We start from the raw sequence: 25,782 nt of genomic DNA, 5'->3' as shown, positions 1-25,782 counted from the left end.
CTCTTCAATCCTAGCTTCCGGACCTTGAGTAGCTTATATTATGTTTTTCTCTTCAAGCATGCATATGGATTACTCTACACAGACAGGTACACAGTTCATTTATTAATTAATTAATTTGTTTATTTTTAAATAACGCAACATGGATCACTAGATATATATGTTTATATTCACATGTACGTTCTTAAAAAGAAATTTTTACTCAAGCTGCATATCAGCAAATAAACATGTGAAGGCGTACGTATACGCTAAGATAAAGGGTAATGCCATGGAGATCATTAATTAAGACCATATTTCGTAAATTCTATGACGTAGTTGTTGATGCTTTGATTATTACTTAAGTGTTAATTAATATGTTTATTTTTACTTGGTGAAGAGATTTTCCATGGATAAAATAGCCTGGAACACCAACTGTTACAATACAATTAGTTGGAAACTTGAAAATAAAAAATTTCCAACCAAGTATATATTATGACACATCACATAGTTTACAAATTTGATCTACCTAATATTATAACTACTAGAAAATGTCATTTTTCCGACAAATCCTAAGCCGACAAAGCAAAATTTTATGGGTACAAAAATCTTTCCCCGACAAAATATCCGAATTGTGGGCTAGAAACTAATAGGTTTAAGGCGACAAATAAAATGTTGTAAAAAATAAGTTCACCGGACGAAGCATCTATTTGTCAAGAATATCGTCGGCAGAGTCTATTAAAAAAAGGCGCGATTGTTTCCCTCCTTTAAAATTGTTTTTTTTTTCAAGTACCGTGATTGTGGCAAGATTTTCTCTTCTTGGATTGACCATCCAAGCAGCTATTCTCGTCTGTTCTCCACCATATCAGTTGCTCTCTGTTGCCGGTGCAGTTCCTCTATCGGTTCCTCGTACGATTCTCTCCCTTATCAGAAACCCAAATCCAAAACCAGTTACCAACACCCAGATCGTTGTAAGTTTATAACCTTTCTCTTGTTTGAAATTTCAATTTTCAAGGTTCGATCTATCTATATTTGCTTGATATGTAATTTGGGGTTTTTTCCTTTTCTTTTCTGGTCAACAGATGCTTTCACGGAACCCCTATCAGAGGAAACGCTCTTCCTTTCATCTATCTCTGCCATCTCTAGGTATCTTTGTTGGAAATTTGAGTAGTTTGAGAATAAATTTCTTTGTCCCACATTGGTCATTACCAAAAGATTTTATCATTTTATAAGACTTTATCCTTTATAGAAAGTGATTGGAGTAATAGGTCTGGAGACTAAAATTGGGCTCACCCTTGGGTTGGGCTTTGGGATGTACTAATTAATTGGTAATTAATATATAATTAATTATAATTAATATATATTTAATTGTCAAAAGATGGGCCTTGGGAATTAATTAATTATTTTCGGAATTAATTAATTATTTTTAATTTTGAATTTAAATTAATTAATTAATTATTTTTACCAACAGACTCATCTTTTTAGATGAAGTCTGAAGTGTGAAAACGCAGAAACAAAAACACCCTTTTCAGCATATGTCTCCCAATAGTTGCATCCCTTCCTCATACCTGTTGCGAACAGGTATAATCACATTATATATACATCCATATGCATGGTATTTAGAACACAGAAAAATCATAAATCTTCTCCTGCAATCATAAACATCCTTACTGAGAGAACCGCATTAATATTCGCCAGAAGTTAATTTTTCGGTGCTGGAATTTCTGATCTTGTTGAATCCTGGTGAAGCAGACGTCCGTAGAACTACAAGCACTGAGTAGGGGCGAAAATTCTGTTTCAAGGACATTGCGGTACGCAAGCCTCGATCTTCAAGTTCTGTTTTTATAATTCGTATTCTAGTTTATATTCTGTTAATTCCTATTGCATTTATTATTTATTAGCATATATAAATTATCACAGATTGTTGACATATATCCAACAATCTTCTCAAATTCTCTCTCAATTGATGCTATAATATTTGTTAGAATTATTAGATTTAGGGGCTGGGTAAATTAATTTTACGGATTTTGATTGTGGTTTGGGTTCTGATTTCGTTTTAGATGGATAGGAGGGTTTTTTTTGTATATTGCCTGCACATTGCAAAATTCTGGGTCTATTTGGGGGGTTTTGGTGTTGCAAAGACTGAAGCTCAAAGAAACATGGTATGTATACTGACAAATGGTTGTATAGAAGTGAGTTTGTAAAACTTCGTAAGAATCTTTACGGAAATTTAAAGGCATCAGAAGCCAAAACTGAAGCTCAAAGAAATAAGCTTAAGTATGTCAAGGCATTTAAAAGTGGGCAGAAATTGATTGAAGTTCCAAGAGAAGTTCGGAAGTGGTCTCTCATTTTTGTACAATTACAATTGAAAAGGTGCCTATGTTCTTTTTCATGATAAGATACAATCCTTCTTGTTTCTTGGTAGGTACAACAATGTGGACTTTGAACAATGTTAATAATATTTTCCACTATTTTGAAACAGATTTTTATTTTACAAGTAACTAGGTGACTTGTATCTTTTTGGTGGAACCTAGGTTTTGACAGTTTGATGAGCTAGAAGGCGCCATGTTTGGATTGCCATTTTTCAGTCATACTTGGGCATCGGGCAGTTCTATCTCTATTGGTATGATGAGCTGCGGTTATTCTTTCTGTTTTTCACCCTATGTTCGACATTTGTTTTGGTTTTCGATGACTACTTAATCAGTGTTTATATGATGAATATTGTAGGCATCTGAAGCAAATAAGTGTCCTCCCATAGAGGTATTCCTTTCTTACTTTCTTTATCTCTTCATTTTCTTTCCTCTTGTAAATTGTGTGGTTTTTCTATATCTTTGAATTTGATAATTATTCATGACTTCTGTGAGAGGGACAAGTACTGCATTTTCTACTTCCTAGCAGATTGTTGTGTGAATCGTAAACAGTAAAAACTACATATTATTACTTGTAAAATGATTAATGGCTACAATTTGATTATTTCGGTCACACGTCAAACCAGCATCCATAAATTAAAGGTGCAACACCTTATTTGGGATAAAGTGTGAACTTAATTTTCATTGTGCCATATAGCATATTAAGTCACCCGTCAAACCCTATAAATTGTTTCCTTATATTAATGCAATAGATTGTGATTCACCTTTTATATATACTCTGAGGGCAAGTTTAGTAAACTGCCGTTTGTTCATGTAAATGGATTCAATGATTATGACAAGTTCAGTTTTTTTTTTTTTGGTTGAACAAAAATATTATCTACACTAAAGGGAGATGAGTTGGTATATAAATAGTTGAGTATATATGTTATTACAAAATTGCGATCTTATCATATTTTCCATATCATATTTGTACTATTTTTCTAATAAAAATGAGACCTGCATGTGTTGATGGGCAAATAGAACCCACATGTGTTGATGGACCCTACCTTTATTAGAGAAAGAGTACAAATGTGATAAATATAACATTACTCATGTTATTATGGATGTATAGTTATAATGTCTACACTCTACAAAATAAAAAGGAGAAATTAGGTTTTCATCTTTTCTTTTGCTACTCCATTGATTAAAATTCTATTTCTTTTCAATTTTTTATCAAGGTCCTTGGGTATTAATAACATCATTAATTATTTCAATAATAAAATATTTTTTTTATGTCTAAATATATTCATTTAATGTTAAAAATGTTACAATTAGTATATTTATATTTATGACTAAATTTTTTATCATATATTTTTAGTTTTAGTTTGTACCCATTTTTAATTTGTAATTCTTTTTTAACTTGTACCAATTTTCTTTTCGGTTTTAATTTGTACCCATATATTAATTTCTTTTTGTGCCCATATTTTTTAAAGTTTATTTGTATTTGTACACATATATTTTTTTGTATTTGTACTTTTTATTTTGCTAAATGTACCCATGCTAATTATATGAACCCATTCATGTAAAACTTTTTAATCTTAAAATATACTCATTCTTAAATATACCGATTTGTTATATGTAAAATGTACCCTTTTTTTTGTATAAAATCTATTCAATTTTTTTTTTATCCATTTTTAAACTTATATGGGTACATTTTTTTTTCTTTGATTTTAAAATGTATCCATGTCAAGTTTTATCGAAGAAATTTACTAATGCTATTAAGCCTAATATCTTTCTTTTTTTGTGATTTTGAAGAATGTACCCATGTTTTGATACAATAAATTTTTTGGTTAATTTTGATGAATGTACCCATATTTACACACACACACACACACACACACAATAGTATATTTATATTTTAATATTTTTAATCCCACAAATTATGGTTTTTTTAATTTAAAATCTTATTTATATAAACAACTAAAATTTCTAATTTTTAATTAAAAAAATATAGTAACTTACATAGAAATAAATGATCACATTAATTTCAGGGACATTGATAAAAAATTAAAAACCAACAAGATTTCAATCAAATAATATTCATAACTAAGGACCACATCCAAAGTCTCCCAAATAAAAATAACCATACTTGATCTTCTTCTCTATGTAATCAGTTCAATCTTGTTAATGAAAATCATATATAGGAAACTCTCACAGCTAAGTATAGGAATCTCTCTATCTCTAGTCTCTTCTTAGGCCATCTCCAACCGAAGGATGGCTCGTTTTAGCCCTCTGGCCCTTCAAGAAATTAATATTTTAATGAACAGTGTTGGGTCATATTTCTTACCATCTCTAGCTGAGGGCCAAAGGGTCATAGGGTTAAACATAGTCATGTCACAATAAAAACTATCTCTAATCGAGGGCCAAAAGGTCAAACATAATTTATTTTTAAATTTAAAAAATTTTGGCCGAAAACAAAAAAAAAATCAAATCTAACGGCTAGGATGATACGCTCTTGTGCCACAAACAAGTACCTACATTAGGATCTTGTTGCACATCTTTGGGCCAAAAGAAGCATGAAGTAGGCATTTAAATTTTATGTTGTTAAATGTTTTTTTTTATGTTGTATAATTTTTATGTTGTTAAATGTTATTTAATGTTGTTTAATATTGTTTAATTTTGTTTAATATTGTTTAATGTTGTTTCATGTTACTTAATTTAATGTTGTTTAATGACTTAGGAAGTTATAGGAATTTTCCTTTTTACTTAATTTAATGTTGTTTAATGGCTTAGAAAGTTATAGGAAAAAAAAATAGAATTTTAACTTTTTTTTTAAATTTGTTATAAAAAAAAATTCAAAAATAACGGTTAACTGACGTCATCTAGTTATAGTTGGAACTGGGGCCAGCCAGTTGGCCATTTGGCCCTTTTTTGTCTAATGGGGTCCACGAGCCCTTTGGCATGGCCTTTGATTGGAAATGGTTTTCAGACTATTTTCGGCCCTCTAGCCCTCTGGATCTTTCGGTTGGAGATGACCTTACTATCACTAAGAATGACTTCTTTAGGGATGTTTGATAACCATTTTGTTTTTAGCTTTTGTTTTTATTTTTTTGAAAGCTAAAAACTGAAATCTTGTTTAGTAACTTCCACTTTTCAGTTAAAAAAATTGAAAATTATTTTCATGAGTTTTTAAAGGGTAATGTTAGACAAAATTTTAAAAACTAAAGGACTGGAAGTTGATGAATGATTTATTATTTAAGCATTGATAAACGTAATCATTCTTATTGGTAACACATCATTTAATTTGTAACTTTTGTTTATAAATTTAGTTTTCCTAACATTACGAGAGATTTTTCAATGTGACTATCACACGAGGTGGTACATCACGTGTTTTCATATAAATGGTGGGATATGTGTGCTAAAAGGTTAATAATTTAAAAATTAAAATTTTCCACCATTTACACAAAAACGCATGGTGTATCATTCGTGTTCCCGTCACAACTAAAAATTTCTCCTAACATTACCCATTCAATAATGCTATTCTTACCATCTTATTATACCACATTTAGTATACCACATGATGTGGAAGCTTAGGTGTCAACCTAGGTGGAATTTCTGTTTATTTTTGCTTAAACCCTACCCGTTCAACTTCCCTGTTAGATACGTTTCATCTCTCCACCTGATCTGATCCAACATATGATAATTCCAATGAAAATTCAAGCCAAAACCTTGGACAACATCGGGATATAACATGGAATGAAATTTTCATTCCTATAGAGGATTAGGAAAAGATTTTGGTGCTAACCAAAAGTCCATGAAGAAAAAAGAAAAGAGGTTGTCTTCCAAATCTTCTTCTATTCGGAAAATCCTCAGCAGTAGAACAGAGGAAATTATCGTATCCAATCCTTTTCATATTTTTGTTCAATGTTGCTGGAATTAAAAACCTATCAAATCCAACACTTGGCCAGAAGGCATAAACCATTAAAATTGCAAACTTGATTTGGTGGCAGAGCAAAACAATCACTGGGAGCACCATCAAGATATTCGGCCAGTTGGCAATGATGAAGGGGGTCGAGCACCATCGATCGTTGGTGAAGGAAGGTGAAATTGGAGAGCGAAGAGGGAGGAGGCCCAGCGATGAGGCTTGAAAACGGGAGCAAGTAGGTTTCATTATTATTTTTTAATTATTTTATTAATAAAAATCATTGAGTAAAATCGTAAAATCGTAAATATCCACCTTAGCTGACATGAGATTTTTTAAAACTGATGTGGATGTCCATCTCAATTGCCACATAAGATGGTATAAAATTATGGTATATTTAGATGGTAAGAATATCATTACTCTTATTTGGCTGATCCCATCTTGAAGTCTTTCTTCTCCTATTCTAGTTACAAATATGATACTCTTATTATATATTTGTATCATTATTTATGCATTGATGGTCTTTATCTTTATTAGAGAGATGATACATATAAATGTTAAGTGTAATATTACTCTACTAATTGCACCATAAAAAAAGCGGTAGTCAGCCACACAACTTCCCTACACCCTTGGACTTTTCTCGCTATCCCCGTTATGCAGAAGATAATTCCACAATATTATCATGGTAATTCAACCAAGATAAACATTTAAATTTTTCTTATTTAATCCACATCATTATATTTGATCCCACGGCTTAGAATTTTTCTCATTCAACGATCTCGATTGCACAGACCGGATATCTAATATTGGGTACAAACACTAGCATAGATGAGAGAGGTGTGGATTGGAGAATTGTAGCCCTACCAGATTAATATGCAAATCCTAATTTATATATATATATATATATAATATTATTGGTACATAACAACCCCAAAACCGCGTGACCTTCTGAAACATTGCATGTTGATGTGAAGTGGAACAGACGTTGCAAAGATGAGTTGAGCTGAAGCCTAATTTCTTAATTAAAATGTTGTAAACTCCCTCTGTGTTTATGATTCAAAACTTCTTTTTTTAAAATTGTTGTAATAATTTCAAATTTTCTCACTCTTTTAATAATAATAATTTTATTTAAAGAAAAAAATTGCTGTAAAAGAGCTCAATTTGCTAGAACGGATAAGCAACTGAAATTGATTAAAAATATAAAAGAAAAAAACAAAGACTGCTAATTAAAATCTATTGGTTGCTTAACAATACTAAAAAAAAAAAAAATAACACAACTTGTTGGAAATAAAATATAGAGAAAAGAGAACAAGAGAGACAGGAGAGATTGGGATGAGAAAATTAGACTTCCATTATCATTAGCCATCTTTACGTAGGGCAACAAATACATGAGTTATCATCCAAAGGTACCCCAAGAGCGTTTCTACATTATTATGGTGTTTATGATGGTTTACTACCATACAATGTATAAAGATATCCACATTTTGTTCCACGGTACTCTCCCTTGGATGTTCGTGTCTCAATGATCAGTTATGTTCACAATTAATGATAGTTGAAAAATCCAATAGAACAAAACCAAAGCGAAGGAGAAAAACTGAGCACAATTAAAAAAACATTGATAAGGTGTTTATTTTAAATGCATGTAAGTATTAAATACATGATTGACCTATTCCTAATTAACATAAATATTACTGATATATTGTCAATATTATAACTTTTTATCGATTATATACAAAATCACCAATTTTCTTTTAAATTTCCAACAAATTATATCATTACACCTAGAGATACAAGACTATGTTTCCTAAGCATTGATTAGAGCTTTTGTCTCTGGTAGTTGTTATTGATGTTAGCTTTTAATTTGGTTCTACATGATTGACCTATTCATAATTAGCATAAAAATAGGTAAATTAAATAGGACCCCCTCAAGTTTGAGGTCTATTACAACCCCATACAACATCTTTAAAACATTTCACTTTCATACCTCACCTGCTATTTTATTTCAAAATAATACCTCCGTTAGATTTTCCATCTATTGGTCTGTTAAATGCTGACGTGGTTGTTGTGGAGCCAAAAATAATCACAAGGCGACACGTGGATTTTTGGGTAAAAGAGGACAAAAATACCCTTGAGGCATATCGAGATTCCTACGCGTGAGCGGCAGACAATCATCCTCAACCAAGTCAAAAGTGCCCAAAATAGGTAACAATTTAAAGCCTATTTCATCAAATCCTTTCTATAAGGTAATTCCTAATACCTAATTTATTCTATATATTTTGTATTCCATTATTTAGCTAATCAATTAGCTAAATAATATTTTCCTTTCATATTCCCTAAAAATTGATTAATTACCTAATGAATCCCTTAATTATCAATTAAAACACCCACTCACACCTAAAACCACTAAGAAGCCGGCCACCTCCCTTTTCCTAACCTTTTTCACCTTTCTCCATTTTATTACCCCATTTATACAAATAATCAATTTTGTAACCACCAATTTATTCTTTAGGGTTTAATTAGCCAAATAAATTGACTAATTAAACCTAAATTAAACCCAAAAACCCTAGCTAGGCCGGCCACTTCCTATCCCTATAAAAGTGATCCCATTCTCACCAAAAAGCCATTCCAACACTTTGGCAAAAATCCCAAAATTCTCTGAACACTCTATCTCTCTAAATTCTAACTTTGGCATCAGAGGTTCTTCGGCCAAAGCCCCCCCATTCATCGTGGGCGTGTGAGGCTCTTGGCCTTAACCTAAGGTGTTAATTGTTTTGTAGGTGCAAAATTGTCTAAGATCAAGGAGGAAGAAATTTGCATCCACAAATTGGTGCTTTCATTGAGAGTTGAGATCTATACTCGTAGAAGACTCTCGCATAAAAAGGTTTTTCTCTATTTTCTAGTCCATTTGAATATTTTTTCATACGTTCTTATTATTAGAATTTTTTATTTGCAAAGGTTCTTTGATAAAACGTATAAGAAAAATATAATGGCTAGAAATTTAGAAAATTCCATAAGTGAAAATTCTAAGATTCAAGAAATGGGACCACGACGATCCACGAGGCTAAATGTGATCATAGGAGCGGCACCATCACTACGGGGCTCCACCATGGCAACCACCGCGGTGGCCATCACGGTCACCACTACCCGCGGCGAGGTCCATGGCACATCTACCACTGCCCGAGCCGTGCCATCCAAGGCTCACGACACCAAGGCCACGGCCCAAGTCATGTCACTCCAAGCCAAACGCGAACTCAATGTGTTGCCAAGCCGAGCCCAAGCCTCGCACCCATGTGCATCACACTCCAAGCAGTTTGTTCTTGCCGAGCAGCCCACTCTCGTAGCCCAGCCTACTCCTGCCGAGCAGCCCACTCTCGTGGCCCAGCCTGCTCTCGTGACCTAGTCTGCTCCCGTGGCTTTCCAAGCAGCCCAAGTCGGCCCAAGACTATCTCAACCATCCGGACCTACCATCGAGCCGGGGGCATTCTCACCACATTTTTTCGTAGATTTGACATTTCCCAACTCAAATCTCGAGCCCGGAGTCTACCACCCTTCCACTGCCCAAGAAGGCACATTCCTTCCAAGCTATTCCAATCCAAATGACGAACAACACTTGTCTCGACAAGTCGTAGAGTTTACGAGCACCCTTGCACAACAGACAACCTTGGTGAATCAACTTTTGCAATGCACCAGAATCCAACGTGCCCCAAACAAGGTATCCCAAAGTAGGACAAGGGCAGACAAACCTTTCCAGCAGCGTTTCGGCAAGCAGCCACTCGACCAGCCACGAGTCGAGCGTTCGGGCAGTGTACACTCCCAATTGGGCTTCCGAGATAACGTATACTCTCGTCTTAGCGCGCGGAGGAGCGTGCACTCTCGACTAAGCCCACGGGTGAATATACATTCACGGTTAGGGTCATACTCTGATAGTCAACATGAGCAACCTTCCAGGTAAAGTGTTCATTCGTGGCTAAGCCCGCAAGGAGCATCTTTCACCTCACATCGGAGTAGGCAGCACGACGGATGGAGAGAAGCAGTCACTCAATCCAGCTCAAGTTCAACTAGCAGCCTGCGAAGAACTCGCTCGCCTACTAGGACCACACCACATACACTGCATCCGAGGTATAGACGAGCCAAACACATGGAAGAGCATCCTAGACCAGTAAATCATGGTTGGGGGCAGCCGAGAGCTCTGCTACCCCAACAAATGAAAATTCAGGAAGAAGTAGAGAGACTTTTAATTAAGCGATTGCATGATTTTTAACGCAACAAGGTCATCGACGAGGCACTACGACGGAACATGACCAACATAAGCAGGTCACCCTTCACGGATGAGATCGAGCTGGCAGAGCCTCCATGCGAGTTCAGTATGCAACATTTCATATCTTTCAAATGGGATGAAGACCCGAAGAGACACTTAAAGCGCTACCGAAGCACAATGATCCTTTATCGAAACAACGATGATCTCATGTGCAAGATATTCGCCACCACTATGAAGGCGAGGCACAAGATTGGTTCTACACCCTGCCGTCACAATCTATCTGGAATTTCTACGAACTTTCTTTGGTTTTCACCAAAGAATATTCATCTTATTGCTCGATCAAAAAGAAGTCCGACCATTTGTTTGACGTAAAAAAGAACCCAAATGAGTCACTTCGTGACTATGTGAAGAGATTCAAAGCAGAGAAGGTAGGGATAGTCGGATGCAGCGACTCAATAGCTAGAGCAGCCTTCCAAAAAGGCCTTCCAGCAGACCACCCGCTATTTAGAAAATTGATCATGAAAGAAGATCTAACTCTGGTAGACTCTTTTTCTTTGGCAGAGAAGCATGCACTTTGGGATGAGGCTCGCCAATGCACATTCAAGGACTTGAAGAAGTACCCAACATCACCTCCCTAGAAGTAGCAGAGGACTTATTCGCATGTTTAACGGTATCTAAAGTAGAAATAAGTTGTACCGTCATGCGAGAAGAGTTGGGGGCCCAACTACATGTATTTTATAGTTCAAAAGCTCTCCTCGATGCTATTAAAAATTCAAAAGCTAACTTTGGTGATAGTTGTTGTAACCCAAAAGCTTAAGTTTTACCTTCAAATGTACGCAGTCATCATCATGACGCACTATTCCGCCTAATCCAAACCCATGATGATAAAGACGTAAACCCTGGCAGATGTAAAGTTTTCTGACGAACGCAACAACTCAGCCCAAAAGACACGCCAAGTGCAGACGAACACTAGAAGGAACACTTAAAAGCAAGTTTTGTCCTCGTCGCCTCAGAAGATTCTACGTAAGAGCAACATGTACTAGCAGTCGAGCACTACCTCCTGCTGCGCGTCATACGACCCTAGCCGACCTTTGCTCCATTATTCAGCTCTAGAGTGGCCTAATACCGGAAGTTGAGCATCTTCTGCTACATGTAACATGGCCCCAGCTCCACGGCTCTCTACCGCGCCTTCAAACCTAGCCTTGACAATGTAACAAAGCGGCCCAACGACGCTTCGAAGGTAGCCGAGCACACTTTAGCCATACCTACTCCCTCAATGGAAATTTCTGGCATTTGCATGTCGACGGCGCATCCAACTACAAAGGCTCATAAGTAACCGTGGTTCTTGCCACCCCAAACGGTTCAATGCTCGAGCAAGCGATCACTCTAAGCGTCAAAGCACCTAACAACGAAGCAGAGTACAAAGCCCCACTAGCAGGCCTTCGAGTGACAAAAGACTTGGTGGTGAAAAAGCTTTCAATTCATTCTGATTCCCAGCTAATCACCAGCCAGACTACTAAGGGCAAATGCATGATGATCGTGACAACCAACTATTTCACCAAATAGGTAGAAGCAGAGCCCATGACGATCACAATTCAAACGGACATAGAGCGCTTCATATGAAAGAGCATCATTTTCCGATTTGGCATACCTTAATCCATCGTCACCAACAACAGCCCGTAATTCGTGGGCAAAGATTTGGCGAAATTCTTCTAAAAATATGGCATCAAGCAACACATGTCTACGCCAAGATATCTTTAAGGCAATAGGCTGGCCAAAGCATCCACTAAGATGATCCTCGACTGCCACAAGAAATCCCCTACCAATAAGAAAAGAAAATGGCCAGACGAACTCCCTGGATGTCTATGGGCACATCGCAACACCAAAAGACGAGCAACCGAAAGGAGATGGCCACAAGCTTAAATTTGGCAGAGGAGAAGTGCGAGCAGACTATCATCTACATCACAACTTACCAGCAGTGGTTCCTTTCCAGCCACAACAAAAGGGCCAAAATCTAGCAGTTCCAGCCCATAGATCTAGTCCTAAGAAAAGCCTTCATCACTGCCAGCAGAGAAGGCTCCAAAAAGATGAATTTCATCCGGGAAAGTCTGTATAAGATTAGCAGAGTAGGCAGCAAAAGCAATTACACAATAAAAAAAAAGTTCGAAAAGCAGTAGAGCGCCTACAATCTGAAGAGGTGCCATGTGTGACCTCCCACTACATCAAAGCCCGAAGACTCAAGAAGCTCGATGGGTACCACTACACAAGTTGAGGACTATCCAGTTGTTATGCAGTTCCTACCTTACGGCTAAGTTCTCGTTCGTTTCACTCGTTTTTCAATGAGGAATTTAGAAGTAATCACAACTTGACTCGGTCACATGCTTATAACAACTAATCATTCCTGCACTTCAAAAGAAGACTGCGCCTTTCTTAGGGACTCATCGCAGGAATTGCGCCCCCCGATGGACCAACCATGCTCTCCAGTGCGAGAGGGTAAACTAATTGCTCTCCAGTGCGAGAGGGTAAACTAATTACTCTCTAGTGTGAGAGGGTAAACCAATTCCCCGACACTCATATGGGTCAGCTCTCTAAGACGGGAGGATAAACTTTACACTCCGAATATCCAGACGTGGATGAGCCTGGCTACCCTAGTATAACTAGATGTACGATGGCTTAAGCCGGGATTCCTAGAAGTAGCCACAATGGTATTTTTCAAGGCTTAGCTAACTGAAGGATTTTGGGTCTCTTGGTCTAATCTGTGGGGAACCGGGAGCTAGAGACGGAGAGGGCACATTACACAGTACGCCCTATAGACGGCTGCCCTGGAACCCTAAAGCTGCTACCGAGTGCACTAAAGTAGCCTACGGATTCCGGAAGACTGCCTACGGCTTGCCCTTCAAGCAGTAAAACCGTGCTAGACTTATACAACCGTACATTCTTGTGAAAGGTTAAACAAGCTAGCGCGCATATACGAAGTTTTATCCACTGCCGACATGCTACGTAGTCGATAGGCTTCACCTCTGCCAAGTGCGGAGCAACCTATACCAATTCCTAAAGTGTTGTGATACTTGCTACGCAACCTACGGAATTGGAGAAAGTCAAGGTTAATAGCCTAGTGGTTATGCGGACTTGTCTGCTTCTGTAAGTAAGGTATCCGGTTGCCAACCTAATGGCTAACAACTTTGCAAAGTTCTACACCAACATCTACGGCTGCATAGGCTACGCGAGCTTGTCTGCTTATAAAAAAGTAGCATGCCTGCCATTGGTCTATCAAGTCTAAAGGTTAGGGCATGAACAAAAGAAGCGAAGATGAAGAAAAGCGAAGGAAAACATGTTTATACAACTAGCAAAGGCCGAAGAAGTTCAAGCAAAACAAGAGCTACAAGGAAAAACAAAGAAAATCCTAAAAGCTACCTAAAATACTACACTACAGCAGCTTGGACATCCCACGACCATTTGGTCTCCACACCTTCAGCAGCCGTAACGCTCTTAGCAGCGGCATCATCCTGCGCTTCACCCCCGGTTGCCTAAGCCTGGGCACTAACGTCTCCAACTACTTCACCAATGGAAGCCTCAAAAGTAAAAGTAAGCAAGTATTCCGGATAAATAGAGAAACCTCAAGCCCATCCTTCTTACCGTTCAGTTGCTCATTCTTCTCAAACAGACTAACACGGACGCGCTGCAGCTCTTCCACTTCTTTCAAAGCAACAAGCTCATAATCCAACCTTTTGATCTCCTCGACTGAGGAATAAGCTTTAGCTGCCATAATCTTCGCCACCTCCTTGACAACCTTGCTATTTATGCATCCTAGCAAGCAGAGCAGTCATTCTATATTGGGTCGTATGTTTCGCAAAGGAACTTGGGTAAACAACCTTTCTACCGCCATCAACAAACTTGGCACAAGCGTCCATGTCTTCAAGCAGATATAGTTTCAAAAGCACAATGATCTCAGCAGCCTCCCAGTAGCAAGTTTAGTGGATTTCTCACAGCTGCCCATACAAGTAGTATCTTCTTTCCTAGCAGGCGAATCAGTCTCAGCAACAAAGGGAGTGGGCATTGACGCCACTTTAGCAGCAGAGTCCACCTTACCACTTTTCATAATAGCAAGTATCTCCAAAGGTGAACCAGACTTGGCTCCAAACGAAAGTCCTGGTACAAACTTCGGTACTGGGGGCATGATAAAACCTTTGCGCTAAGCAATCTTATCAACAATTGTACTAGCCATTCTCAACATGGAAGGCACCACATGATCAGATCTAGCAGCCTCATTTTTCTTCCCATTGGAAGAAGTCATGCCAATCACAGGCATCTCGACAGCAGACAAATCATCATGAGCAGCAGTGGAGAAAGTCTTCAATTTTTCTCGATCGGCATCTCTTAAGTAGGCAGGGAAGATCTCTTATTTCCATCTTCATTCATAGGAGGTTCCACGACAGCGATTAGACGAGCCAATGCATCCACCTTGATCCTCTTTACTTCCTCTTTCGGGAGCAGCCCACCTTTCTCTCTGCAAAAAGAACTAAGCAGCCAACGCCATTCACGGTACTCAGCAGAGGAGCTCAACCTAGCATTCTAGCAGGCAGGAGGCCTGCATGCCCAGCATTCCAACAACCCATGAGGCCCACGACCTCCTCATTTCTTTCAGTCCCTAGCCTGGCCCGAGTAAGGTCTAAGAGCCTAAAGGACATTAACCATGTGGCTCGCCTAGCATTGCGCCCCAATGCCACAATCCGCGACCCCAGCCGCACAAGCTGCCATTGGCTCTAGCCAAGCCAAACAGCCTAAGCAGTGGCCCCTGCCATAATGCCTCATCGACCGATGCCGAGCCAACTCCTAGCCCCTGCCAGTAGACGTGCCGCACTACCTTAACGGCTGCCCCGTAATAATACTATCCAAGAAGAAGATAAGCAAAAAATTAAATTTTTCTTACATCGGTGCGGCACGGAGAAGACGAAGAAATCAACGAAAGACGATCCTTTGCACGGGAAAGATGTAGAAGATTGCTAGAAGAGGGGGAACAAATATCCTCTAAGCTCCCTCTCTCTTGTAGGGTATAAGAAATCGCTCTCCAAAGTTGATTTAATAACCCACTTAAGGTAGACTTAAATAGGCTTTAACAGAAATTTATTTCCCTTTCCTAGAAGGACCTAATTTCCTATTAAAGAGAGAATATACATCTAAAGAGGAAGCAGTCCTACGTTTCCTAAAGCAAGATGATCTCTACACCTGCTGCCATTTTCTGCGAGCAGCCCAACAGGTGTGGGGGCATTTGTGGAGCCAAAAATAATCACAAGGCGACACGTGGATTTTTGGGTAAAAGAGGACAAAAATACCCTTGAGGCATATCGAGATTCCTACGCGCGAGCGGCAGACAATCATCCTCAACCAAGTCAAAAGTGCCCAAAATAGTTAACAATTTAAAGCCTATTTCATCAAATCATTTCTATAAGGTAATACCTAAAGCCTAATTTATTCTATATATTTTGTATTCCATTATTTAGCTAATCAATTAGCTAAATAATATTTTCCTTTCATATTCCCTAAAAATTGTTTAATTAAGGGATTAATTACCTAATCAATCCCTTAATTATCAATTAAAACACCCACTCACACCTAAAACTACTAAGAAGCTGGCTACCTCCCTTTTCCTAACCTTTTTCACTTTTCTCCATTTTATTACCCCATTTATACAAATAATCAATTTTGTAACCACCAATTTATTCTTTAGGGTTTAATTAGCCAAATAAATTGACTAATTAAACCTAAATTAAACCCAAAACCCCTAGCTAGGCTGGCCACTTCCTATCCTTATAAAAGTGATCCCATTCTCACCAGAAAGCCATTCCAACACTTTGGCAAAAATCCCAAAATTCTGTAAAGACTCTTTCTCTCTAAATTCTAACTTTGGCAACGGAGGTTCTTCAACCAAAGCCCCCCATTCATTGTGGGTGCGTGAGGCTTTTGGCCTTAACCTAAGGTGTTAATTGTTTTGTAGGTGCAAAATTGTCCAAGATCAAGAGGAAGAAATTTGCATCTACAGCTACCACATTTGTGCTGATGTGGCTGCCACGTGGCAAAAAAGAAATTTTTATACATTAAAAATATTATAATATTAACCCTATTATTATAAAAATAAAAAACTAGAAAAACCCAAACCCATAAATCTTTTCCCGAGTCTCTCTCGAATCTCTCACTCTCGCAAGTCACTCTTCTCTCACACTCTTTCACTCTCTATCTCTCTCAGACTCTCTCCCCGACAGTACACCCACGCACGCACCCATCTACACACCACCATCACCGTGGACTCTCTCACTCTCTCAGGTCACTATTCTCTCTCATTCTGTGGGCTTTTCCCTACGATCTACATACGAAAAAGAGCATAGAGTCAAAGGGAAGTGTTTTGTACCTTAGATTGGTCATGGGATGGTTGGAGTCGGCAGGGATATGGCTCGAAACTCACGGGGTTCACTGGAGCTAGTTCTCGGTTTCTAGGCTTCACCTAGCTCCACAAAGACGAGGGAGAGTGAGAGAGAGTCCACGGTGGTGGTGGTGTGGGTGTGTAGATGGGTGCGTGAGTATTATGGCCTCAGCGCCGCATGGGAGCATAATCTCTCGACAGGTAGCGTACCACACTGCGAAGAGCTTGGCAACGAAGGAGGACGAGCCGGGCATGCGGCGGCGATCGCTTCAGAGCTTGACCAAGGTGAAAAAGAAGACACATAAGAATGAGCCAATGGCGGAGATGTTGAGAAGGTACTGGATGTTGCCGTACCAGGCCTCGTAGGTATCGGTGCCGTTGCTGGGGAACAGCGGATGAGAGAAAGTGTCGTTCATGGAGGGGATGAGGGAGAAAGCTAAAGATTGATAAGGTGTGGGCAACAGAGGCGTGGGAAATCTAGGGATTGAGTAACCAAAATTTAGGGTTTCTATGGTGGGATTTGAGGTAATTGGGATTGAATTGGACTGGGATTTTCTTCATGTGAGGGAGGAATTAGGGGTTTTGGGGGGGAATTTGGGGTTGTGGGGAATAAAAGGAAGATGCTAGGATTTTTGCGGGGTGGAGTGTTCGATTTTGCTTTTTTTGGTTTTTTTAGTTTTTTTTTTTAGAAGATTTAGGTTTTTTTTTTGCCACGTGGTACAAATGTGGCAACCAATTCAGCTCTTAACGGATCAATGGATGGAAAATGTAATGGAGGTACTATATTGAAATAAAATAGTAGGTGAGGTATGAAAGTGAAATATTTTAAAGATGTTGTATGGGGTTGTAATAGACCTCAAACCTGAGGGGGTCCTATGTAATTTACCCCATAAAAATTGTTGATATATTGTCAATATTGTAACTTTTTATTGATTTTATATGAAATCACCATTTTTCTTTTAAATTTCTTACTAATTATATCATTACACTTGGAGATACATGACTGTTTCCAAAGCATTGATAAGAGCTTATGTCTCTGGTAGTTGTTATTGATGTTAGCTTTTAATTTGGTTTTACCAAATACAGTGCTAAAGGTACTGATACTTTGTACCGTGATAGAGAGTAAGCAAGGTTTTCCGTACTGGAACTCAATAGCAGCCCACAAGCCACAGAGCCTCCGTTTTGGATTTCGGTTGCGTTCTTGCAAACCCTAAATTTTACCGACACTTTTCGAGTGAAACCCAAAGAAAAAGAGTAAGCAATTTGTAGTTTTTATTCGATTTTTGTGAGTTTGTTAGTTATTTGCATTTTAGCTAAATGAATGTAATTATTACTGTGATTTGTGGAGAAGGATAGTTGTTTGATTGAGTATGCTTGTGTTGTTCTTGGTGTTTTCAGATTAAAAAAAATTAAGTATAAATAAAAAAACAAAACCGAACCGAATCTAAAGAGAATCGAAAAAACCGAATCGCAAAAAATCAAGAGAAAAGCTGAACTGAACCGAACATTAACTTGTGACCAATTAACCAACTAGCAAAATCACTTGTTACAAATAACATATTGTTGTTGCATCAAAATATATAAATGTTGACTAATGTGACTAACATTGATTGAACTTGGTAAAATGAAATGGTTGATCAATTGAAAAATGAAATTATTCAGGAATAACTATTGAATGCTAAGATTATGTATTGAATTCCTAGTATTAGACACATAATAAAAAAGTGTGTGTTATTGTTTCAGAAGAAATGAAACAAAAAATATGGTAAAGCTATGACAGTTATTGTCTAATGCTAGATTCAGAGGTACATAATAGATCGATATGAATATCAAGAGTTGTCCCGTAACGAAATCGGTTGTTGCCAATACTTTCTTCTTGGTTCCTTCTTTTACTTCTTCCATAACCCCAGCTCGGAGAAGGAACAAATAAGAAGGCCCTATGGAGAATGTGTTCAAAAATTCAAAAAGAGTCTGACCATAACGAACGAATTGATTATCTTCATGCATAAGGATACTAAATTACTTAGTATAAAAGATTTTTCATCACAAACCTCCATTTTTTCTTTTCTATTGCGATTTCTAAATAATTATGTGTTGATTTTTTAATTTTGCATATTAATGTTTGATTTTCAGTTTTCTCAATTTTGACAAAAAACTAAAATACTTGAAACTGAACCCGTTTAGCACAAATACTTGATGAAAAAAATGAGGCATAGAGTCAAGTAATCTAGAACCTCTCTTTTGTTTATGAAGAAGAAAAATGTGGGAGTAAGATTCTCTCCCCTCGTAATTTATCTCTCATTCCATCTCCTTTTATTTAAACTATTGCGATTACGACACGTCTACATCTTGTTTTGAATTTTTTATATAGAGAATAAGAAAAAAAAAAGTATGAAAGGAGGGGATGGAAGGGGATGGTAATAGGAGGGGAGAGAATCCTACTCCAAAAATGTGGTATATAAATAGATATAGACATACTGATTGACGATATGTTTCACAATGAATGGTCTCTTCAATCAGATGATGATCGTGCTGATAATTTAAAAGTTGTGGTCCTTTTTATGTTTGGGACTAGAATTATCTTCCCTCCTCTTTCGATCCCCTTCCATTCTCTCTTTACTCAATAGTTATTCCTGAATATATTCAAGAATAAGGAGTAGGATTCTCTCCTCTCTTTTTTTCCCTCCCTTCAAACATAAAACTTGGTAAAATGAAATGTTTGAAGGAGATAAAAGTTTGTTGTCCCGAGGACTTTCCAGGAGTTTTGAGTATTTATTTCACAGTTTGATGTCCCAATATGGGTGTTGCAAATCGATGTCATCATTGTTGTCTAACTTCTTCCGGTTTTCCCTCATGGCGGATGGCAACCTCGACAAGGAGCCCTTCCTGTTCTTGGAGCAGTGCCCTCATTTTGCTTTCGAGAGCACATATTTCGTTTCGTTTGTCAAATTTTATATTAGTGCGTGATATGGAACTTGAGTAGATCCCAACAATCTAATTATATGTTGCTGCGTGGATTAATCATTAAGAAACAAAAACAAAAGATCATCATCTTCATCTCCCCTAGGAGGAGCCCTCTTAATGTGAGGGACTTTTACTCGTAACTCTTCTCTTTTCCAATTCGCCAAATCCAAGGCGTAGAAAACAATGCCTCAGATCGCTGCAATATTGATGTGTATCTACAAAAGCTCGATGTAATGGTTTAGAAAAAACATTAATTAATTTTTAATTGAGTGGTTGTTGAATAAAATGTGATTATTTTAGATATTATTTATGATAAAAATACTAAAAATAATGAGAAGGTTAGTCTGAATATGTAAATTAACCAATAGTTTTGATACAAAATGATGGACAACAAAAGTTCGGATACAATTGGAGTGATTACTTCAATATTACTGCAAAGCTAAAAAGAAAGAATAAACAGCGGAAACCAAATTGCCCATGCAATTGGAGCCCCTGCCTTTGGACCGAATTTTGGTGCTCCAGCGGTGGAAAAAATGGCAAATGGGTGAAACGCAGGATCTCTATGGGCTGCCTCAATTGTTGCACGGGCCTGCGCCCTTTGAATCACCAAGTGGGAGAGGGAGGGCCCCACCCACGTGACAGCCCAGCCTCCTTCAGCACAGTCCAACGTCTTGCAAACTGTTGGATTTCCAAAGGTTTTTCATCTGAACCGTTATATTTTCAATGTTAACAAAAATTGAAAATGCCAACAAATTATCAAAAAAATTATAAAAAAATACAAATGTTTTGCAGTCCTATTGGAATAGGAATATGATTGTGTAAATCTTAACATATCTAGGATATCCTTAAGGGATTCTACCATATCTTTTAGACTATATATTTTCCTATTAGAGTTGTAATCCTAAAAGGTTAAGGAATTAACTTTCCCTACTAATATAAATAATGCACAATGGGATGGAATAAAACACAACTCACAATTACATATCTCTCTCTTCTCTTTCTATGCCGCACCTTCCCTCTCTTTGCCTCCATAATAAATGTTTATTAACAACACACTTAAATTAGACACACTTAAGAAACTTAACAAGTTCAACCATCCTCTTCATTTGCCCTTATTTTAATTAAGGGTAAATTACATAGTAACCCCTCAAGTTTGAGGTCTATTACAAACTCATACAACATCTTTAAAACATTTTGTTTGTACCATACTTAGGGCCTCCGTATTTAGACCTCGTACAAATACTCGGGGGACTTAAATGTAATTATGTAATAAAGGAATGGGCAAATATGTAATAAGTGAGGAGCCCTTATTCTATAAAAGGACTTCTCACCCTCACAAATAAGGGAGGCCAATTCCTAAGCCTTCTCACATCCCCTAAGCTCTAAGCTCTCTCAAAGCTCTCCCTCACCTCTCAGAGAAATACAATAATCAGTGTGGACATAGCCTAAACATTGGGGTGAACCACGATACATCTTGTGTTATTTACATTACTTGCAGATTCACGGTCGGATTTACGTTGTTCCAAGACCTCCGGTTTTGTGCATCAACATTTGGCGCAGTCTGTGGGAATCAATACGAAAAGTTGTGTCGGTTCTCTTTCATTCTTTCACCTCCACCGCGAATCTGCAAAATCTGCAAAAACCCACAAACCTCACTGGGCTTTTCCAGAAAAAGCATTCACTAAGCTCCAAAACTCATCCCTTAAACACCATCACTTATCTATCTCTCTCTCTCTGTGAAAAAACACATAGAAACTAAACAAAAAACCCATTCCAAACACTCCCACTCCAAAACCCGTGCACCAACATTACCACCGCCAGCTACCCAGCAGCAAGTCCGACTTGTTTGCCGTATCTTTCAAGTGCCATGGACTCCCAGATCTATGGTCGCTGCTTCTTCTTCTTTCTTGGACTCCTAGAACCTCCCCCATTTACACAACCGCCATGGGCCCAGACGCCGTGACCGTGCACCAATCTTGGCCGACGGAGTCCGACGCCCTCCAAGCCTTGACTAAAGGCCCTCTCTCCTTCTCGATTTCCAAGCTCTCCGACTCCTCGCGATTCTTGCTTAACAGCAATGACTTGCACGAATTCAGAGTCCCGATCGAGCAAATCACCAAGAAATCACAGACGATGCATCAAGATCGCTTCTCCCTCAATCTTTCTTGTCTCTTTCTCTCTGCTCTCTCCTGCAAGGCTCCAGGTTAGATGTGCATGGAGTCTCTCTGCCTCTTGGTTTTCTAGGTTTTCCTGATGCTCCGGTGCTATGTGACAACTGATTTACCTCCGCCACTTCTTTGAAATGAAAAAAAAAATTTCAACCAAGAGTCGTGAATTCTGTGTTTCGGAGGTAATCGAGAGGCAATTTCTAGGGTTTTGTGAAGAAATTGACCGTCAATTTCGAAAATGCAAGGCAGCCGATCAAAATCGGAGAAGCAAGAAGCTAAGAAGCAGCTCCGACAAAACTCTTATGCGGTCCTCGGCCTCAATAGGAATTCCACCAACCAGGAAATCAAAAGTGCTTACTGGAAAATGGCTCTCAAGTACCATCCTGACAAAAATGCTAATGACCCTAAAACAGCTGATATCTTCAAGGAGGTCATGTTTTCCTATAATATATTATTTGATCCAGACAAATGGCGTCGGTATGACACTGCAGGCTTTCAGGCTGTTGAAACAGAAAGCCACTACTTGGAGCTAGATCTTTCAAGTTTGGGTGCTGTAAATACTATTTTTGCTGCCCTTTTTAGTAAACTTGGAGTGCCAATAAAGACCACCGTATCAGTTACTGTCTTGGAGGAGGCACTAAATGGCATGCTCACTGCCCGTCCACTTTTATTGGGGCACTCTATAACGAAAACGTTTTAGAGAGAGAGAGAGAAAACAGAGATTCGGTGCTCTTCATCTTCCATGGAGAAGCAGAGAATTTGCAAGATTTGCAATAGGTATGGTACATGTTTTCCCCTGCCAGAAATGATCTTTCGACCAAGCACAAACCCACCATCGGGATTATGAAGTCGATTCTCATCCCTCCAGCTCTGGGAAACTTCCTCAGTGTCAAGGAATCCTCCCGCGCCGAAGCTGTCAAGCAGATCTGGGCCCACATCAAGCTCCACAACCTGCATTTTATTCAGTTTCATCTGGAATACAAAGATCATCACAGTCAAAGATCCTCTGCTTCTCCTCCTAGAAGTTCATCAACGTCATAATTCATTTCTTGCTCAGATCGAAGGTGCAGTCTTGGATCTCAATCGAATTCTATTTGTTCCACACAGAATAACCATTGTTCGTACACCTTCCAGTATGGAGATGGCAGTGGGACATCAAGCTATTACGTATCAGGGCAAGGTGCTGGGGTAGTCGCCTACCCCCAGATCCAATCTCCTGCGAATACCACGAGCACTAGTGGAAAACCAGGCAGAAGATAAGATTCATGTTCTCATAATAATTCATTATTCCGTTTTGGCGTTGTCTGCCATATGCCAAAAGAGAAAAGATAAAGTAAAAGCAAAAGCAGAAAGCAAAAGAAGATAAAAAGAAGTAGACATAATTGCGGTGGTGATGGCATGCAGAAAAAAAAAAATTATTGGCGTGACCCATTGAGCAGAGGGTCGGATTTATTTTTGAATGATATAATTTATTTTTCATATCTTTCAGAGACATCTGTATAAACCCCATCATAGGGTAATTAAAAAAAAGGGTAAAGCCCAAAATAAATGGGCTGGAATGTTGTGTAAAGGGCGAAGGCCCATAAGCCCAAAATAGCACCAACCAGGTGACCAAAAGGGCGACCAGTACTACAAAAAAATTTTCGGCACCCTGCTGCTATTATCATCAACCAGGTGACCAAAAGTACGTCCAGTACTACAAAAAATTATTCGGCACCCTGCCGCTATTATCACCAACCAGGTAATCAAAAGTATGCCCAGTACTTCAAATTATACATGAGCATTACTCATGTCAATCATACATAAACATTCATGAGCATTACTCATATCAATCATACATAAACATTCATGAGCATCACTCATGTTAACATTCATAAGCATCACGTCAACATCCATGAGCATCACTCATGTCAACATCCATAAGCATCACTCATATCAATCAACATAAACATTCATGAGTATCACTCATGTCAATCAGCTTCAAAAGCTTCATTTACAAAAGCTCTAGCTTCAAAAGCTTCCTTTATAGAGCTCCAGCTTCAAAAGCTTCATTTACAAAAGCTCTAGCTTCAAAAGCTTCATTTACTGAGCTCCAGCTTCAAAGCTTCACTTGCAAAGCTTCACCTACAAAGCTTCAGTGCAGGGTATACAAATACCGCTTCCGAACAACCGCCACTTCGGCCCATACATGGATTCAATTTGAAGTCTCTAGCCAACAGACTCTATTGACCGAAGACTTGGAAGACTACATTATGTACCATATATTGGGCCTCAACTGGGCCTCATAAAAAATACTTAGGGACTCCCTTACTTTCATTAGAGAGCACCTATTATTTATGTATTGAGGAGCGAGCCCTTATTCTATAAAATGGACTCCTTAACTATCATTAGAGAGCATCGCCGCCAGCTGAGCAACCGCCTCGCCGCGAGCACCAACTAACCCATCATCTTTGTAATGAGGAGCGAGCCCTTATTCTATAAAAGGGACTCTCTCACCTTCAACGCCACAAGTCGAGCCAACTAAGGCAACACAAGCAGAGCAGCCTCACAACATGTGCTACTTCTAGTTGAGCATCATTTCAAAATGAGCACTGCCGCATATCAAATATCAGTTCTAGACGACATCTAGTTACTTCGGCTCACACATGGACAGAATTTCAAGTCTCCAGCCAAAAGACTCTCTTGACTGAAGACTTGGGGGACTACTGTTTGTACCATACTTAGGGCCTCCGTATTTAGACCTTGTACAAGTACTCAGGGGACTTAAATGTAATTATTTAATAAAGGAAGGAGCAAATATGTAATAAGTGAGGATCCCTTATTCTATAAAATGACTCATCACCCTCACAAATAAGGGAGGCCAATTCTTAAGCCTTCTCACATCCCCTAAGCTCTAAGCTTTCTCAAAGCTCTCCCCCTCACATCTCAGAGAAATACAATAATCAGTGTGGACGTAGCCCAAACATTGGAGTGAACCACGATACATCTTGTGTTATTTACATTACTTGCAGATTCACGATCGGATTTACGTTGTTCCAAGACCTTCGGTTTTGTGCATCAACACATTTCACTTTCTAACCTCAAGTACTATTTTATTTCAATATAATACATCCGTTAGATTTTCCATCTATTAATCTGTTAAATGCTGACGTGGCTGCCACATTTGTGTCACGTGGAAAAAATAATAATTTTTTATTTTTTTTTTCAAAAAACCTAAATCTTCTAAATAAATTAAAAAAAAAAACCAAACCCCACGTCGTCTTCCCTCTCTCCCTCCCGCCCCCCCTAAAAAAAAACCCCAACCTACAACTTGCAACCCAGAAGAAGAAGAAGAGAGAGAGAAAAAAAATACCCATCTTCATCTTACCCGACCCCCTTTCCTTGCAACCCACCATACCCATCCTCCGCACCCACCCTCTTCCCTCCTCTACACACCCCACTTCTTAAATCCATACCCATTAGGGAAGATGGGATTTGGGTTGCAGGGAAAGGGAGATGGGTTTTTTGTTTTTTGTTTTTTGTTTTTTTTCGTTTCTGGGTTGTAGGTAGTGTGGATGAGGGCCTTGAGTGAGGTGGGTCGCGAGGTTGGGGGGCGCTATGGTAAGGTTGGTCGCAGAGGGGGGTTGGGGGGTGGGATGGGGGATATGGGGAAGGGATAATCGTTTGGGGCGGGGGGTTGATGGGATCTGGGTTTGGGGGTTTTTTTTTTTTTTGGGTTGAAGATTCATTTT

The 25,782-nt window shown here is 38.6% G+C and overlaps 1 pseudogene; it reads right to left on the bottom strand.

Moving 5' to 3' along the window:
* Window positions 1–18,397: 18,397 nt before the first annotated feature.
* LOC126584561 (uncharacterized mitochondrial protein AtMg00370-like) lies at window positions 18,398–18,976 on the bottom strand (annotated as a pseudogene).
* Window positions 18,977–25,782: the final 6,806 nt, after the last annotated feature.

Source organism: Malus sylvestris, chromosome 10 (assembly GCF_916048215.2).
Source record: "Malus sylvestris chromosome 10, drMalSylv7.2, whole genome shotgun sequence".
Classification (NCBI taxonomy): Eukaryota; Viridiplantae; Streptophyta; class Magnoliopsida; order Rosales; family Rosaceae; genus Malus; species Malus sylvestris.
This window is presented reverse-complemented; position numbering and strand designations above follow the sequence as displayed.